Here is a 20,341-nt window from a genome sequence, read left to right on the forward strand (position 1 = left end):
GGCTGTAGGTGCTTCCCCAGCCATAATGTACAATATCAGGCTTGAACTTTCCAATTCTTTACACTTTCACCTTTTCTGGTGAATTCTGATCTACTAAAGTGAAACTGTTTCAACTTCCACAGGAGTCATATCAGAGGATTGGAAGGAGGCGAATGTTCCTCTTTTCAAGAAGGGTAATAGGGAAATCCCTGGCAATTACAGACCAGTCAGTCTTACATCTGTGGTCAGCAAAGTTTTGGAAAGAATTCTGAGGGATAGGATTTATGACTATTTGGTAAAGCATAGCATGATGAAAGGCAGTCACCATGGCTTTGTAGAGGCAGGTCATGCCTCACAAATCTTATTGAGTTCTTTTGAGGAGGTATCAAGACAGGTCGATGACAGTCGAGCAGTGGATATGGTGTATATGGACTTCAACAAGGCATTTGATAAGGATCCCCATGGTAGGCTCATTAATAAAGTCAGGGAGTAATGGGGTACAGGGAGATTTGGCTATCTGGATTCAGAACTTGCTGGCTAACCGAAGGCAGAGAGTGGTTGTAAATGGAAAGTATTCTGCCTGGAGGTCAGTGTTGAGTGGTGTCCCATAGGGCTCTGTTCTTGGGCGTCTGCTCTTTGTAGTTTTTATAAATGACTTGGATGAGGAGGTTGAGGGGTGGGTTAGTAAATTTGCAGATGACACAAAGGTTGGAGGTGTCATTGATTAGTATAGAGGGCTACTGTAAGTTGCAGCGTGACATAGACAGGATGCCGAGCTGGGCTGAGAAATGGCAGATGGAATTCAACCTGGATAAATACAAAGTGATGCATTTTGCAAGGTCGAACTCGAATGCTGAATATAGGATGAAAGACAGGATTCTTGGCAGTGTGGAGGAACAGAGGGATCTGGGTGTGCAAGTACATAGATCCCTCGAAAGTTGCCACCCAAGTGGATAGAGTTGTTAATGAAAGCCAAAACACCATATGCTTTCTTAACAGGGGGATCGAGTTTAAGAACCACGAGGTTTTGCTGCAGCTCTACAAGTCCCTGGGGAGACTACACTTTGAATATTGTGTCCAGTTCTGGTCGCCCTACTATAGGAAGGATACAGATGCTTTGAAGAGTGTGTAAAGAAGGTTTACCAGGATGCTGCCTGGACTGGATGGCTTGCCTTATGAAGAAAGGTTGAAAAAGCTTGGATTTTTCTCTCTGGAGAGAAGGAGGAAGAGAGGAGACCTGATCGAGGTGTACAAAATAATGAGTGGTATGGATAGAGTCAATAGCCAGAGATCTTTTCCCAGGGCAGGATTGACTGGTACGAGGAGTCATAGTTTGAAGATATTAGGAGAAAGGTATAAAGGAGACGTCAGAGGTAGGTTCGTTATGCAGAGAGTTGTGAATGCATTGCCAGCTGTGGTGGTGGAAGCAGAGTCATTGGGGACATTTAAGCGACTGCTGGACATGCACATGAGATAGCAGTGAGTTGAGGGGTGCATAAGTTAAGTTACTATATTTTACATTAGGATTAAATCTTGGCACAATATCGTGGGTCAAAGGGCCTGGTACTTTTCTATGTTCTACATTTTCAACTGTTTTGTCTCCACTAAGTAGAAGTCTATTGACGTGTGATTAGATTAGATTACAGTGTGGAAACAGGCCCTTCGACCCAACAAGTCCACACCGACCCACCGAAGCGCAACCCACCCATACCCCTACATTTACCCCTACCCTAACACTACGGACAATTTAGCATGGCCAATTCACCTGACCTGCACATCTTTGGACTGTGGGAGGAAACTGGAGCACCCGGAGGAAACCCACGCAGACACGGGGAGAATGTGCAAACTCCACACAGTCAGTCGCCTGAGGCGGGAATTGAACCCGGGTCTCTGGCGCTGTGAGGCAGCAGTGCTAACCACTGTGCCACCGTGCCGCCCGTTATCTGGCATCGTGTGATAGTAGGCTAATTTGACAAGATATTTTGATTATTGACTGGTATTTGTCAAACATTATTCTAGCATTTGAGCAGTAGAGGAGAGAAAGTGTTATTGTTCTCATGGCCACTTATTTAAAGTGATAACCTGACACTTCTATCTCCCACTTAGGAAAGAAAACTTCTAGCAATGGGAAAAATCATCCTCTGTTTTTCTACTAAGAATCAAGCCAATATTCTTCATTCAATAACCTTCTGGGTTACCAGAAGATGAAGTAACTGGAAAGTTAACTACTTCATTGAAATTTGTTAACTACTCTGCGACTGCAGGCTTGCTTTTAAAAGGTTAGACATTGAATAATTAATATTTTTCTCAATTTCCATGCAATTTGAATTGCTACTTGATGCAGTTGATTATTTGACGAAGATTTTATAGCCAAGTAATGAGTGAACAAGATTTCCTATTGCTACCAAATAAAATCTCAGTAACTATTTTATAAGCTATTACGATTATTTATTATTAATAATAATATCTCAGACTGAACTTCTAATGAGAAATTTGAACTATCAATGCACTAAGAAAAAATGACATCAAGATTTCAGGTTTTGAATCATTCCCTGTAAAAGGGGGAAAAAACACTAAACACTATTTTTATACTATACTTGTACATTACTGAAAAGAGATTAATCATTCAGCATTTAGTGCAACAAGAAATTACACTCACTTAAGTGGATACTTCACCTTCCAAGATCCAGTCCAAAGGTCTTGTTTGGCTTCCAGTGCTTTGCTGCTTTTTCACTTTTCTCGGCAGATAAATTCTGAAGCCACTGGTCAGGATTAAACTGCAGATTTTTTTTTCCTTCTGTCTGAAGCTTGGTGAATCTTTGTTCAAGCTCTCACAAACAGACCCCTCCATTTGAAAGCAAAATCCCACCTGCATCCTGCATGTTGAACAATATTCTGCATTTTCTCTGCTTCAGGTGCAGGACTAGCTGCCTCTTCTGCTCTGCCTCTCAAATGGACTCAACAAAACAAAGTGCTCCCTGCGTGTGATGCTCATTGATTTGAGGTGAAGCCTGAAACTTGATCTCACAAATGGCTATCTTTGACAAGGTGAAACAAATTCACCTTGGATATAAGTGATATTCTAATTAGCTATCTTTGATTCTAACTCCTTTTTCATCTTACTGCACAAGTTACAGTATAGATTTATACAGTATAGATTCCAGGCTCTCTTTGTGATATACACTGAAACTGCTCCCAATGTCTCCAAGCATAAATATCTCGTACCACATTCTTGGTGAAACAATACTAGCCTCTTGTGATCTCTATGCAGCTTATGAAGCAACACTAGTTTCATCACCACTTGCATACTGAAACTTTTAAACAATAAATTAACTGGTTTGCACAAGTGCAAATGATCCAGTGGGGAAAAAAAAATCATTAATTATCATGTTGGCCAAAATCAGTGTTTCTAATTTAGTCTTGTACAAATTATTCTGTATGTCGTAATATGAGATCTGAATTCTGTGAATGAACAGGAGTCAGCTTTATTGAACACAACTATTTGCTGAAGATGGTAAGAAAGGACGTTTCTGGAACCTTACAGACCCTAGCTCCAATTGCATGCAATCTGATGCTACTAACCAAAGGCTCCTTGCACACATGCTCAGTATAGAGGTATAATTCCTTTTTTACTATCATGTCAAATATTATTCAAAACACACCTGGACAGTTATAGAACAAGCAAGGATTGTGAATGATAAGTGTTGTTACAGATTTGAATAACGTTACTGCAAAGACATGACTCAACCTTAAAATTAGATTGCTGATTTGAAACAAGTCACTCTTTTCCCAACTGCAATGATGAAGGATTTAAATAAAAATAAAATCGAAGTTAGTTTTGCATACTATTTATTCTTACATGGTGCACTTCATGTTTTTGGATTGTGCTCAGTGCTGATAGCTAGCGAAATGCATTAGCATTATCCCACATGGGTTTGGCAATTAAAATCACTTGATTCATATTTTGATGTCACTGATTTTAAGCAGGATGTTGGTCAGAACATCTGGAGAACATCCTACTTGTTCAACAGTTGCAAAGGATCTTTAACACTGCTGAACTGCCAAAGCCTTATTTAACATCAAAATCATTGCACCTATTCAGTAATGTCTGTAGCAATTTATTTTCAAAAAATGTACTTGCATTTATATGGTGCCCACTACATTTTCACGCTTTCGCAAAGCTTTTCACAGCGAATTAATTATTCTGAGGCATAATAACAACAATGCAGCCAATTTACATGCAGAAAGATGTGACAAATGCCAATGACTTAATAATTGATCATGGATGGTTTTGATTGTTTCGAGGTAAATGTTGACCATAACACACACTCTCTGATCTTATTTTCTTTTTCTCGTTCATGGGATGTGGGCTTTGTGACTGGGCCAGTATTTATCACTCTCCAAGAAGATGGTGGTGAGCTGTCATCTTGAACTCCTGCAGTCCTTGGGGTGTGGATGCTGTTAGGAAGGGAAGGCCCAGTTCCAAGTGCGAGAGGTTTAGATTGACCTTGGTTCAACTATAAGACACCACCCACATAAATGTAACATGCACTCACTAAGTATCTGAACTGTCCGCCTGGAGTTTATTCTCAAATACCCATTTGAACCCACAACCCACTGTTCTGTTGGGCCAGAATGCTACTAACTGATTATGATATTGCAGTCGCTAGCTAGGCAGTTGCTATGCTTCACTTAGGAAGTAACTTGTAATGGTTTACAGGAAAATTTGATGATTAATATATATCAATCATTTTACTGACAGTGGGCTTCGACTTTGATGCAAAATTGTGCAATTAGAGTCATAGAGATGGACAGCACGGAAACAGACCCTTCAGTCCAACTTGTCCATGCTGATGAAATATCCAAACCCAATCTAGTCCCACCCACCAGCATCTGGCCCATATCCCTCCAAACCTTTCCTGCTCATACACCCATCCAGATGCTTTTTAAATGTTGCAATTGTACCAGCCTCCACCACTTCTTCCTCTGGCAGCTCATTCCACACACATACCACCCTCTGTGGGGAAAAAGTTGCCCCTTAGGTCTCTTTTATATCTTTCCCCTTTCACCCTAAACCTATGCCCTCTAGTTCTGGACTCCCCCACCCCAGGGAAGGGACTTTGTCTATTTATCCTATCCATGCCCCTTATGACCTTATAAACCGCTATAAGGTCACCCCTCAGGTTCCGACTCTCCAGGGAAAACAGCCCCAGCGAATTCAACCTCTCCCTATACTCAAATCCTCCAACCCCGGCAACATCATTTTAAATCTTTTCTGAACCCTTTCAAGTTTCACAACATCTTTCCGAAAGGAAGGAGACCAGAAATACATGCAATGTTCCAAAAGTGGCCTAACCCCCTCTACAGCTGCAACGTGACCTCCTAACTCCTGTCCTCCATACTCTGACCAATAAAGGAAAGCATACCAAACACCGCCTTCACTATCCTATCTACCTGCGACTCCACTTTCAAGGAGCTATGAACCTGCACTCCAAGGTCTCTTTGTTCAGCAACACTCCCTCGGACCTTACCATTAAGTGTATAAGTCCTGCTAAGATTTGCTTTCCCAAAATGCAGTACCTTGCATTTATCTAATTTTGGTGTCCAATTAGATACCAAATTGGACCTCCAATTTTGGTATCATCTGCAAACTTACTAACTATACCTCTTATGCTCACATCCAAATCATTTATATAAACGATGAAAAGTAATGGACCCAGTACTGATCCTTGTGGCACATCACTGGTCACAGGCCTTCAGTCTGAAAAACCACCCTCTGTGTCTACCTTTCAGCTAGTTCTGTTTCCAAATGGCTGGTTCTCCCTGTATTCCATGAGATCTAAAGATCTAACCTTGCTAACCAGTCTTCCATGGGAAACCTTTATCGAATACCTTACTGAAGTCTATATAGATCACGTCTACCACTCTGCCCTCATCAATCCTCTTTGTTACTTCTTCAGAAAACTCAATCAAGTTTGTGAGACATGACTTCCCATGCACAAAGCAATGTTGACTATCCCTAATCAGTCCTTGCCTTTCCAAATACATGTACATCCTGTCTCTCAGGATTCCCTCCAACAACTTGCTCACCACCAACATCAGGCTCACTGTTCTATGGTTCCCTGGCTTATCCTTACCGTTCTTAAACAGTAAGCCATGTTAGCCAACCTCCAGTCTTCCGGCAGCTTACCTGTACTATTGATTATGCAAATATCTCCGCCAGGGGCCCAGCAATCACTTCCCTAGCTTCCCACAGAGTTCTAGGGTACACCTGATCAGGTCCTGGGGATTTATCCACTTTTATGTGTTTCAAGACAACCACCACTTCCTCCTCTGTAATATGGACATTTTTCAAGATGTCACCTTCTATTTCTCTACATTCTATATCTTCCATATCCTTTTCCACAGTAAGTACTGATGCAAAATACTTGTTTAGTATCCCCCCCATTTTCTGCAGCTCCACACAAAGGCTGCCTTGCTGATCCTTGAGGGGCCCTATTCTCCCCCAAGTTGCCCTTTTGTCCTTCATTTATTTGCAAAAACCCTTTGAATTCTCTATTTGCCAAAGCTATCTCATGTCCCTTTTTGCCCTCCTGATTTCCCTCTTAAGTATACTCCAACTGCCTTTATGCTCTTCTAAGGATTCATTTGATCTATCTTGTCTATACCTGACGCATGCTTCCCTTTTCTTGACCAGATCCTCAATTTCTCTCGTCATCCAGCATTCCCTATACCGACCAGTCTTTCCTTTCACCCTGGCAGGAATATACTTTCTCTGGATTCTCGTTATCTCATTTCTGAAGGCTTTCCATTTTCCAGCCGTCCCTTTACCTGTGAATATCTGCCCCCAGTCAGCTTTTGAAAGTTTTTGCCTAATACTGTCAAAATTAGCCTTCCTCCAAATTAAAACTTCAACTTTTAGATCTGGTCTATCTTTTTCCATCACTTTTTAAAATCTAATGGAATTATAGTCGCTGGCCCCAAAGTGCTCCCCCACTGACACCTCAGTCACCTGCCCTGCCTTATTTCCCAAGAGTAGGTCAAGTTTTGCACCTTCTCTAGTAGGTACATTAAATTAGAAACTTTTCTTGTACATACTTTACAAATTCCTCTCCATCTAAACCCTTAACACTACGGCAGTCCCAGTCTATGTTTGGAAAGTTGAAATCCCCTACCATAGCCACCCTGTTATTCTTACAGGTTACTGAGATCTCCTTACAAATATTTGTTAAATCTGCATACAACTTTTACCACTAACCTGTATGTTTGTCAAGTTCAGGAAGGTGACTTTCTGATTTATTTTCTTCAGGGGATGTGGATATCATTGGCTGGCCCAACATTTATTGCGCATCCCGAGCTATCTTTAAGAAGGTGGTGGTGAGTTGCCTTCATGGATTGCTGCTGCCCCGTTTGCTGCAAGTATATCCAAAATATTCTTAGGGAGGAAGTTCCAGAATGTTGACTGAGTGAAACTGAAAGGATGGAAATATATTTCCAAGGTATGATGGTGAGTGTCTTGGAGGGGAACTTGCAGGTGGTGTTTTTCCCACATATCCATATTTGTTGGTCCTTGTCCTTCTATATGGTAATGGTCATGGATTTGGAGAGTGCAGCTGAAGGAGACTTGGTGACTTTCTGCAGTGCTTCTTATAGATATGCACTGCTGCTACTGAGCCTTGGCAGTGGAAGGTATGGATGTTTGTGAATGAATCAAGCAGGTTGTTTTGTCTTGGATGGTGTCAACCCCTTGAGTGTGAGGAGTATTCCTTCACACTCCTGAGTTGTGCCTTCTTGGAACTGGACAGACTTTGGGGAATTTGGGGGTGACTTAGTCTCTTGTTGGAGATGATCATTGCCATGCACTTGTGTGGTCTCTGTTACATGTCACTTGTCAGCCCAAACCTGGATTTTGTGCAAGTCTTATTGTATTTGAACATAGACTGCTTCAGTATCTGAGGAGTTGTGAATGGTGCTGGACATTGTGCAGTCATCTGCAAACGTCCCGACTTTTGACCTTACGATGAGGGAAGGTTGTTGATGAAGCAGCTGATGATGATTGAACCTAGGGCATTACCCTGAGGAATGACTGCTGAGATGACTGCCTTCCTAACCACCATAACATGTTCCTTTGTACCCAGGTATCACTACAACCAGCAGAGAATTTTCCCTAATTCCTATTGACTCATTTTGCTCAGACTCCTTGATACCATACTCTGTCAAATGCAGACTTGATGTCAAGAGCAGTCACACTCTCACCTCCCTTCTGGTACCTGGCTCTTTTGTCAGTGTTTGTCTATGAAGCTCTGCTGCAATATGGTAATGTGCTATGAGGCCCTGATGGAATCCAACCTGAATGTCAATGAGCAGATTATTGCTGAGCAATTGGTGCTTTATAGCACTGTTGACACCTTCCATCACCTTGCTATTGACAGAGTGGACTGGGACAGTAATGGGCTGGATTTGTTCTGCACTTTGGGTATAGGACTTACTTGCTGAAAATGTGTTGCTGGAAAAGCGCAGCAGGTCAGGCAGCATCCAAGGAACCGGAGAATCGACGTTTCGGGCATAAGCCCTTCTTCAGGAATGAGGAAAGTGTGTCCAGCAGGCTAAGATAAAAGGTAGGGAGGAGGGACTTGGGGGAGGGGCGTTGGAAATGCGATAGGTGGAGGGAGGTCAAGGTGAGGGTGATAGGCCGGAGTGGGGTGGGGGTGGAGAGGTCAGGAAGAAGATTGCAGGTTAGGAAGGCGGTGCTGAGTTCAAGGGATTTGACTGAGACAAGGTTGGGGGAGGGGAAGTGAGGAAACTGGAGAAATCTGAGTTCATCCCTTGTGGTTGGAGGGTTCCCAGGCGGAAGATGAGGTGCTCTTCCTCCAACCGTCGTGTTGCCATAGTCTGGCGATGGAAGAGTCCAAGGACCTGTATGTCCTTGGTGGGGTGGGAGGGGGAGTTGAAGTGTTGAGCCACGGGGTGGTTGGGTTGGTTGGTCCGGGTGTCCCAGAGGTGTTCTCTGAAACATTCCGCAAGTAGGCGGCCTGTCTCCCTAATATAGAGGAGGCCACATTTGTGGCGGATATGGAAGTGTCCCTTGGGGCCTTGGAGGGAAGTAAGGGGGGAGGTGTGGGCGCAAGTTTTGCATTTCTTGCGGTTGCAGGGGAAGGTGTCGGGAGTGGAGGTTGGGTTGATGGGGGGGTGTGGACCTGACGAGGGAGTCACGGAGGGAGTGGTCTTTTCGGAACGCTGAGAGGGGAGGGGAGGGGAATATATCCCTGGTGGTGGGGTCTGTTTGGAGGTGGTTTCTTGGATGCTGCCTGACCTGCGCTTTTTCAGCAACACATTTTCAGCTCTGATCTCCAGCATCTGCAGTCCTCACTTTCTCCTGTAGGACTTACTTGGGCAATTTCCATATGGTCAGGCAGGTGCCAGTGTTTTAACTGTATTGGAACACTTGACCAAAGGTGCAGCAATTTCTATGGCACAAGTCTTCGTTACTATTGCTGGAATGATGTCAGGGCCAATGCCTTTTCAATGCCCAATGCCTCCACCTATTTATCGATATCATGTGGAATAAATTGGCTGAAAATGCTCCTTAGTGGTGCTTGGGATCTCTGCAGGAGACCAAGCTGGATTATCCATTTGGCACTTGTAGCCAAAGATTAATGCAAAATCTTCAGCCTTATCTTTTTGCAATGATGTGCCGAGCATTCCCATTACTCAGAATAGGGATGTTTGCTGAGCTTCCTCCTCCGGCAAGTTGTTGAATTTTCCACAGCCATTCATGACTGGATGTGGCAGGACTGCAAGAGTTTAGATCTGATCAATTCATTACGGGATCTCTTGGCCATGTCTATAGTGTGCTGTTTATGTTGTTTGGCATGCAAGTAGCCCTGATTTGTAGCTTCACCAGGTTGATACCTCACCTCACTTCAGGTATGCCTGGTGCTGCTCCTGGTGTGCCCTCCTGCACTCTCCATTGAACTGGGGTTGATCCCCTGGCTTGATGGTAATGGTCAAGTGGAGGATATGCCATAAGGTTGCAAAGTCTGTTGGAGTAAAGTTCTGCTGCTACTGATAGCCATGCTGGAGTTGTGAGATCAGTTTGAATCTATCCCATTTAACATGGTGATATTGTCATACAAGACAATGGATGGTATCCTCAAATGCAGATGGGACTCTGCCTCCACAAGGACTGTCTGGTGATTACCCATAGCAATACTGTCATGGACACAACTTGTCCTTTTAGGACCCGACCAGCTTTGTCAGTATTGGTGCTGCCAAGTCACTGTTGGAGACAGGCATTGAAGTCCGCTCTTAAAATACATTCTGCACCCTTGCCACGCTCAGTACTTCCTCCAAGTGGTGTTTAACATGAGGTACTGATTCATCAGCTGATTATCACGTATGATAATCAGCAGATTTCCTTGTTCAGGTTTGACCTGGAGTCATGAGACTTCAAGGGGTCCAGCATCTATATTGAGGACTGATAAGGCCACTCTCTCCTCACTGTGTATATTGTGCCGCCAGCTCTGCTAGGTCTGTCCTGCTGTTAGGAGAGACGTATTCAGGGGTTTTGTAGGTGTGTATGACTGCCAGGCTGTCACTTGATTAGATTGTGAGTCAACTCTCCCAAAATTAGTATTATATCCAGAGGTTTCTAAGGAGGACTTTGCAGGATTGACACGGTTGAGTTTTCCATTGTCGTTTCTGGTGCCATAGCAAATGTAAAGTGGGTATGTCTACTTTCATTTCTTAAGTCATTTTAGCAGCTGATCCAATTGGCTTGAGGGCAGATAAGAGTCAACCACATTGCTCTGCTCTGCATCTGGAGTCACATGTAGGCCATACCAGGTAAGGGCTGCTGTGGTGGAATTAAAATCCAGGTCTCTAGAATATTTATTTATTTATTTATTTATTGGATTTCTGGACTACACATTCAGTAACAGTACCATTATCTTCCCCCTAGTACTTTACACTAAGTCCTGTATGATTTATAATATCGTTTGCATTTGGAATGATTGGTTCCTAATTCTATCCTTTTATTGTGTTGTGTTTCAGAACTCATGGATTTAGTTGGTTAAGTGTATAAGTACTGAAATGTGATAATGCTTGATTCTCAGTAACCTAAACATTTATGGTTAGGTTACAATGAAGATCTAGTCTTTCAAATTGGAAGGAGTGGGAGGATGTTGAGGGGGCAATAGAATGGAAAACTAACTCTTGTAATTGAACTGGAGTATAGTTGTATAGTAGTCTGGTTCACCCAGCAGTCACAGGATTTGCACTTTCCCTGGTAATGTTTGTTTCCCAGCCTAGACTTCCTGGAGTTCCATCAGAAGTAAACTCAAGTGGTCTAAGTCATTCAGCAAAAGACGATCATAGCAAGAAACTTGCAGATGTTTGATACATTTCTTCATTCAGCAAGAACCTAGACCCTGGAGATGAATAATCTCTGTCCAATCAACCCTGCAAAAGAATGGATTGTGAAGATAAACCTTTTCATCACAAGGATTGGTGTTCAGGAAAGCACTCACCTCGAATTGCAGAAAGATTACAGAATTGCAGAAAGTTAGTACAAGGCAGCAACACTTTTTTTTTCATGGTGTTCTTAACAGGATTATAGCTGCCAAATGTATGATGGCCACTTCAGGGAGATTTGATTTTGTTTCAGGATTTTTATTTAGATGCAGTCAGCAAATTGTAAGTATGAACTGTACTCCTCAATCAGGAACTCACCAAACAAGCTGGGAAATTAAACATGCCTGCATTTTTTAAGAAAGCCCACAGCCCTCACTATTAAGACAAGGAATTAACACATTGTACCAAAAACAATTCTTTATAAAAATGTCTGCATATCATTTTTGTACTATCTACACAATTCTTTTTAAATAGAATACCATTTGATATGTTTTGAATTTACCAATATACTTTATAAATTGTTGGAATAGTTGAATATACAAGAGAAACTAACCATTCTGATTTATACTTGCCAAATACTGCATTAATTTAACAGTGATTTGTATGACATCTACGCCAGCAAGTACTTCCATTTGGAAATCTTTTCTGGCTCAACACCCACAATAACTACTATAGAAGCGTGTTCCAGTTATCCACCAAGATTACCCAGCCAATAACTTTGGGTCTCCTTAAATTATGATAATGGCTGCCTTCCAACTTGTGCCACTGACAGTTGGTGGGCAAAATCAATGTGGACAGAGATGCAGAGAGTAGTGCGGTTCCTGATTCTGCCTTTGGGTCCTGATTAACATCTATGTTTATGACATCCAGCTATTTCAGCCAGGATCTGGGTTTGAGGTCCACACAAAAATTGGGATGGACTAAAACCTCAGTAGTTTATTATGCTTCCATTCTGTACATTATTTTGGTATTGCAAAATGCAGAATGGGGGATATGAACATTTTCCCCAGTGGGTCTTCATTCAATTAATACTTCTCTGCAGAAGCATTAAATGTCAGAAACAAGTAAATTCTTTTGAGATGCTGAGTAGAATTTATTATGCTGAATTAAGCTGGAAATTTAGGTAGGCTGATGGAATTTTAATCTTCCCCTACTGATTCTTGTTCAAGAGTGAAACGAAATTATAGCTGCCTGGGGGTGCTGTAGGCTACTTTTGGTTGGACATATTGGGCTCTTGTACTGAATAGATGACTTGTTAAATCTCTCTGAAACTCTGCACTTGGCTTTAATGCGCAATATAATTATAATCCAGCAGAATTAGAACATCTAACTGTACCCTATAATTAGTGAGTATGCTACAGAACAAGAAGATCTTGACAAACATATACATCAAAATAATAAAAGAAATAGTTAGGCACTCTTTATCTACACAGGATGCAAACTTTTTTTTAAAACTAAAACATCTGCGCAACAGGATATTTCAACCTCTTTTAAAGGAAAAGAAGTCAGTGTTTGTTAGGCTATCGTTATTGTCTGTTATCTCCTGAAATTAATAGCCTGCCTTCAAAAAGGAATGGATGCCCTGAGTAAGTCTCAGTAACTTGTGACAGTCGGCTTAGACCTAGCTAGATTTTGGGTCTTGAAGGAGGAAGAAAGAAGTGCTCAGTACACATCCTTGTGAAGACACTTAATCAAGCTGCTTCTGCCAGAGAATCACCTTTATTGAGATAATGTCACAAATGCGCAGCAGTTAGAACATAGAACATAGAACATAGAAGAATACAGCGCAGTACAGGCCCTTTGGCCCTCGATGTTGCGCCGATCCAAGCCCACCTAACCTATACTAACCCACTATCCTCCATATACCTATCCAATGCCCGCTTAAATGCCCATAAAGAGGGAGAGTCCACCACTGCTACTGGCAGGGCATTCCATGAACTTACGACTCGCTGAGTGAAGAACCTACCCCTAACTTCAGTCCTATATCTACCCCCCCTTAATTTAAAGCTATGCCCCCTTGTAATACCCGACTCCATACGCGGGAAAAGGTTCACACTGTCAACCCTATCTAACCCCCTAATCATCTTGTACACCTCAATCAAGTCACCCCTAAACCTTCTTTTCTCTAATGAAAACAGCCCCAAGTGTCTCAGTCTTTCCTCATACGATCTTCCTTCCATACCAGGCAACATCCTGGTAAACCTCCTCTGCACCCGTTCCAGTGCCTCCACATCCTTCCTATAGTATGGCGACCAAAACTGCACACAATATTCCAGATGCGGCCGCACCAGAGTCTTATACAACTGCATCATGACCTCAGGACTCCGGAACTCAATTCCTCTACCAATAAAAGCCAGTACGCCATATGCCTTCCTCACTGCACTATTTACCTGGGTGGCAACTTTCAGAGATCTGTGTACATGGACACCAAGATCCCTCTGCTCATCCACACTACCAAGTATCCGACCATTAGCCCAGTACCCCATCTTTTTGTTATTCTTCCCAAAGTGAATCACCTCACACTTAGCTACATTGAATTCCATTTGCCACCTTTCTGCCCAGCTCTGCAGCTTCTCTATATCCTGCTGTAACCTGCCACATCCTTCCTCACTGTCAACAACTCCTCCGACTTTCGTATCATCCGCAAACTTGCTCACCCAACCTTCTAACCCCTCTTCCAGGTCATTTATAAAAATGACAAACAGCAATGGTCCCAAAACAGATCCTTGCGGAACACCGCTAGTGACGGCACTCCATGAAGAAACTTTGCCATCAACTACTACCCTCTGTCTTCTTCCATCCAGCCAATTCCTAATCCAAACCTCCAACTCACCCTCAATGCCATATCTCCATATTTTCTGCAGTAGCTTACCATGGGGAACCTTATCAAACGCCTTACTAAAATCCATATATACCACATCTACCGCTTTCCCCTCATCAACCTCCTTCGTCACCTTTTCAAAGAATTCAATAAGGTTTGTGAGGCACGACCTGCCCTTCACAAAACCATGCTGACTATCCTTGATCACATTATTCCTATCCAGATGTGCATAAATCCTATCCCTTACAATTCTCTCTAAGACTTTGCCCACAACAGAAGTGAGACTCACCGGCCTATAGTTACTAGGGTTATCCCTACTCCCCTTTTTGAACAAGGGAACCACATTTGCTATCCTCCAGTCTTCTGGCACTACTCCAGTAGACAAAGAGGACATAAAAATCAAGGCCAATGGCTCTGCAATCTCCTCCCTTCCCAGAGAATCCTAGGATAAATGCCATCAGGCCCAGGGGACTTATCTATTTTCACCTTTTCCAGGATTTCCAACACCTCTTCTCTACATACCTCAAAGCCATCCATTCTACTTATTTGTGACTCAGTATTCACATCGACGACACTGCCCTGTTCCTGAGTAAATACTGAAGAAAAGTATTCATTCAGTGTCTCCCCAATCTCTTCCGCCTCCACACGCAACTTCCCACTACTATCCTTGACTGGACCTATTCCTACCCTAGTCATTCTTTTATTCCTAACATACCTATAGAAAGCCTTAGGGTTTTCCCTAATCCTACCGACTAAGGACCTTTCATGTCCCCTCCTTGCTGCTCTTAGCTCTCTCTTCAGTAGCAGTGCTGAGCTATTGTGCTTGAGTTAGTTCTTCCTTTGTAGAAGACTAGTATCTCCCTCTTCAATTTTGTTATGATTTGCCTACATGTAAGCTTGATATTGCTGAAATATTTTCTGGATTCATAAAGTTCTTTTTTAAGGGTTGCCTTTTAGGATTTTAAACTGAAGTGATGCTATTGAAGATTTGTTGCCAATAGTTTGTATGAATGACAACCTTGTGTTTGCAAATCACAAGTAAAAATTAGAATGCAATGGAAAGAGGTTGAAAACTTAAACTTGATTTCTTGTTGAAACAGAATTTGATGACTTGTGTTCACTAAGTTGACTGTTGTTGAATGCAACAGTTGTTCACACTTTGTCAGTATCAAACGCTTCCATTTTTGGGCAGGATGCAGATGCTGAGCAATGTTTGCTTTTTACTGTCCTGAAAAGCACCTCATTGAAGTGATTCATTTTTTAAACTTTTTAATTCCTCTAAGAATTTCAGGGAGGTAGTTAAAATCATAGCTGTTGCTGCAATATTTGTGCTAGAGACAATAGCTGATGTAAGTCTTCCCAACACGTAGCTGGTGAAAGTAATGGTTAATCAAGATTGGATGTTGAATAACTAGTCTGGTAGTACAGAGGCAGAAGGGGTCGGGTTAACACCAATTTGCTGGATGACTGGTATACAATACAGAATGGTGCCCACAGAGTTGGTTCAATTCCGGCACTGGCTGAGTTTACCAAGAAGGACTCTCCTTCTCAACTTTCTTGAGGTGTAGTAACTGTCTGGTTAAATCACCGCCAGTCGTTTTTCTAATGAGAGAGCAGTTCTACGGTTTGGTAGGACTTTGGCAACTTTACAGAGGCAGTGGAAAGCCTGAAGGAGGTGTTGGAATGATGGTTGGATATTTTTATCCATCTCTGTGTAAGCTGGTACTCTGCCTGTTGATGGTGTCTCTAAACAGCAGCATGCAACAGAGGAAGAGCACAAGGTTAGATCCTCTGCAGAGTCCAGAGATGGTAGGGTTGGACAAAGAAACTATTGCTGGATGTACTTTGTATATCATTAGAAAGGAACAAGAAAAAGTTACCCTAAAAAGTAAATGAAAGTAATCCCATTCAGCTGGATAACATTGAAAGAGCACGCTGAGGTTGATTACTCCTCCTCAATACCCTTACATTAACATACCACAGTTACAGTCACTGAGGAGGTTGAGGATTTGGAAGGTAAGAGCAAGTTGAAGCCATTTGGAGAGGAACAAGAGGTTATAGATGCTGTAGTTGGTCAACAGAGATGTGGTCAGTTATGTTTTTTTTAAAGGTGACAGCCTTGAAAAGAAATCAAAGACAAAATCAGCCAATGTGTGTATGGGTTGGTTTGGAGTAGAGGGATGGGGGTGTACGTCAGTGGTGGGGCATGCAGGAATTTGTGTGATCATTTGTTTATTAGTAAAAGGGGCAAGAGATCAGGAGGTTGGTTTGCTGGATAAGTAGAGCTTGTAGAGGCATAAGTGATGACAAACTAACAAAGAAAGTAAGCATCTTCTGGTCAATTATTAGACAGAACCCTGGATTAGGCAAACTGGTTCTATAATTTAAAAGGATTATACCTTCCTTGGGTGTAGTCATGCTTTGTGAGATTATAGAACATACCTGAGAGGCAGAGGAGAAACTCCAATCTATACCGGGCATCAATTATCAGTTTGGGCTGAGCAGCCAACCAGCAAATTCCACCCCTGAAGGCAGAAACCTTGCGTGCAAGGACGTTCTGCAGTGTTTACAAAGGTTGATGAAACTGACAAGCCAGGTAGATTTGCCAAGAAAGTATGTAAAACAGGGTCACAAATGAATGCGAATGCAATTGTTTAGCAGGATATGCTGGATCCAGATAACCTAATCTGATTCAACAGAACACTACTGTGTTATCGTCAGAATATTTGCCCTCTTGGAAATTCTCTCAAATGATCTCAGAACAAGCTTCCATATGGGATGAATTAGCATTTATTACTCTTGTTATTTTCAAGATTTGGATAAAAATCTAAAGGGAATTCAAGAGGGTATGTTGACTTTTAGTTTTAGCTTTGGCTCAGCCTACAATGCAATGTAAATTAAATGCAGGATGAAGACATATTTAGGAAAATTTCTTTGCATCTTGTCATTATTTGACATTAATAAATTACTTTCAAAAATGGTCTCAAATGTCCCTGTCTCTGCAATCTCATCTATCCATATTTCAAGACGGTGCCAGAGCATGGCAACATTTTGTGATCTTATTCTTACATATCGTATAATCGTTCTGCTCTTCTAAACCTCAATTCTAAGTCTATCAGAATTACTAACAATCTTCTCTTAAATCTATTTTCAGGTTTTAAGAGTCTATGACCAATGAGGCTTACCTACTGATGCCAGAAATGCAAACTAAGGACCTACCAGCTTCCCGCAAGCCTGACCTCCTAGTGGAAACCCAGAACTGAGGCTTGACCAGCGTGGGGACAAGACCTGACCCCATGGAGCCCAACATCAAGGAGGCTGACCAGACTGACTGCAAGACCCCCTGCAGTGATTGTGAATATACCTAGCGCCCAGGTGCAAATGCACCTATTTAACTTGCCAGTGCTGGAGCTGCAAGCCCAGATATCTTCTGGTCTTTCGCAGGCCTGACCTCCTCAACCACTTCTTGAATGTTTTGCAATTCATTTACCGGTGCAATAGGTCCACAGCAGGTGCCATCTCCCTGGCCCTACATTCATCCTTGGAACATCTGGATAACAAGGATACCTGTCAGACTACGAATTATTGATGACATCATTCCAAACAAGCCCATCTCCAACCTAGGTCTCTGCTTCCCCTTGCCCAATGTAAGTGGATCCTTGACTTCCTGACCCATTGACCACAATCAGTAAAAATAGGTGATGACACCTCCACTATAGTCCTTATACACTCATGAATGTGTGGTCAAATTCCACCCCAGCTCAATTTACAAGTTTGTTGATGATACCAATATTGTCTTCCAGATCTCAAACAAGGATGAGACTGAATGCAGGAGAGAGTTGCGTGCTTAGTGGCAAGATGGAGAGATTGGTCTTTATACCAACATCAGGAAAATGAAGGAGTTGATCATTGAGTTCAGGAAGCAGAGTGGAGGGCAAGCCCCTGTCTGCATCAACGGTGATTAGGTGGAGATGGCTGAGTGAGTCAGGTTCCTGAGAGAGATGATCACCAACAATTTGTCCTGGTCCAGCCACGTTGGCACTATGGTGAAGAAAGCACAATGATGCATCTACTTCCTCAGCAGGCTAAGGAAATGCAGCATGTCCACAAGACTCTTGTATCGATGCACTACAGAAAGTGCTCTATCTGGATGCATCACAGCATGGTATGACATCTGCTCTTCCCTAGAACTCAAGAAACTGTAGAGTGACATGAAGACAGCCCAGACCATCATGCAAACCAGCCTCCCATCTATTGATTCGACCTGTACTTCCTGCTGCATCGGGAAAGCAATCCACATAATCAACGACCACTCCCACTCCAGTTATACTCTCTTCCAACTTCTTCTGTCATGCATGAGATATAAAAGTTTGAATATATGTATGAATAGATCAAGAACAGCTGCTTCTCTGCTGTTATCAGACTTTTGAATAGGCCTCTCAACTGTTAATTTTGATCTCTTCTGCACCTTTTCTGTGGCAGTAACATTGTTCTGCTGCTCTGATGCACCTTGCATGGAAAGTCAGCATGCAAAATAATGCTTCACGGTATTTTGCAACAATAAACCAATCAGTCAGCCTGACAACCCTTCATGATGTCCATGTTCCTTGCATTCTGAGCTTTGCATGTCCCCATAACTGCTTCAATGTTGGTGGCTGTGCTTTTTGTTACCCAGACCAAAGCTCTGGCATTCCCTCCTTGGGGTGGCACAGTGGCTCAGTGGTTAACACTGCTGCCTCACAACGCCAGGGACCTGGGTTCAATTCCTGCCTTGGGTGACTGTCTGTGTGGAGTTTGCACATGCTCCCCATTTCCTCCCACAGTCCAAAGATGTGCAGGTTAGGTGAATTGGCCATGCTAAATTGCCTGTAGTGTGAGGTGCATTAGTCAAGGGAAAATGTAAGGGAATGGGTCTGGGTGGGTTGCTCTTCGGAGGGTCGGTGCGGACTTATTAGGCTGAAGGGCCTGTTTCCACACTAGGGAATCTAATCTTAAAAAAAAAAACCTCTCTAAACCCCTTCCTTTCATTTAAAACACTTCTCTGATTGAGTTTTTGATCATCTGATCTATGATCTCTTTGTGGGGCTTGGTTGTATACTTTTGTAATGTTCTTATGAAGTCCCTAAATGTTTCATTTTGCTATATGAATGTTATTTTTAATATAAAACACTTGTTTAAAAAATCTGAGAAAGTCTGTGAAACTGCTTAAGAAAAGGCAAAAATAAATGAGCTATGTGCTAAAATAGTGAATTGGCATTTTATTTTTTAAAAAATGATGTGCATTATTCTGTTCTTCTGGTTGAAATTAAACCTTGAGGAACGTTGGAGGGCCATTGCTGATCTTTTAGCTGGAGAGTAGGCTTATGAATGTGGTTTCAATTCTGCGATCTCAAGGCCACTGTAGGTCAACTGAAAGTATTTAAGGGGTGGTATAGTGGTGAGCACTGCTGCCTCACAGCTCCAGGGATCCAGCTTCAATTCCAGCCTCTGGTGACTATATGTGTGGAATTTGCACATCCTCCCTGTGTCTGCATTGGTTTCCTCCACGTTCCTCCAAAGGTGTGCAGGCCAGGTAGATTGGCCATGTTAAATTGTCCATAGTGTCCAGGGATGTTTATGTTAGGTGGATTAGCAATGGGAAATATCTCTGTAACAAGAGATGTTAAGGAAGCTGCAAAAAATTATTTTCATACAACAACATTTATATAAATTAAGTAAATAAACTTAGATGGTTTTCTGTCCTTTTCACCGAAAATATTTCTGCCTGGCCTAATGCACTAGTTATTTCCTACTCTTCCCTACTCCCCACCAAAAACATCTGATATTTTAAAAGATTCTATTAGAGAAACTTTATGAAGACTTGTATCTGAGCAAAAGGATCAAGTGATTCATTTTGATGGAAAATACAAATTACTTGCATCCTGATTAATCCAGCCGAATTGCTGTCTTGTGCAATACAAAAAAAATCTAAGTAGAATTTGATCAAATCTATCCCACAACAAAATTTACAATTGATTTTACAAGGACATATTCAGTGGAGCAGGGAGTGGAGTCTAATCGATGCAGAATAAACCAACCATTTGTAATATCTTAAGTAATTAATCAAAAATACATCAGGTAATTTATTAT

The 20,341-nt window shown here is 42.2% G+C and overlaps 1 long non-coding RNA gene across 1 annotated transcript; it reads left to right on the forward strand.

Moving 5' to 3' along the window:
- Window positions 1-1,750: 1,750 nt before the first annotated feature.
- LOC148147937 (uncharacterized) lies at window positions 1,751-19,457 on the forward strand. Its single transcript, XR_015759375.1, has 2 exons — window positions 1,751-2,258; window positions 17,367-19,457. It is a non-coding gene; the product is annotated as an uncharacterized LOC148147937 (long non-coding RNA).
- Window positions 19,458-20,341: the final 884 nt, after the last annotated feature.

This window comes from Chiloscyllium plagiosum, unplaced genomic scaffold (assembly GCF_037043375.1).
Source record: "Chiloscyllium plagiosum isolate Xiang-an unplaced genomic scaffold, Cpla_swu_hap1 HiC_scaffold_14, whole genome shotgun sequence".
Lineage (NCBI taxonomy): Eukaryota > Metazoa > Chordata > Chondrichthyes > Orectolobiformes > Hemiscylliidae > Chiloscyllium > Chiloscyllium plagiosum.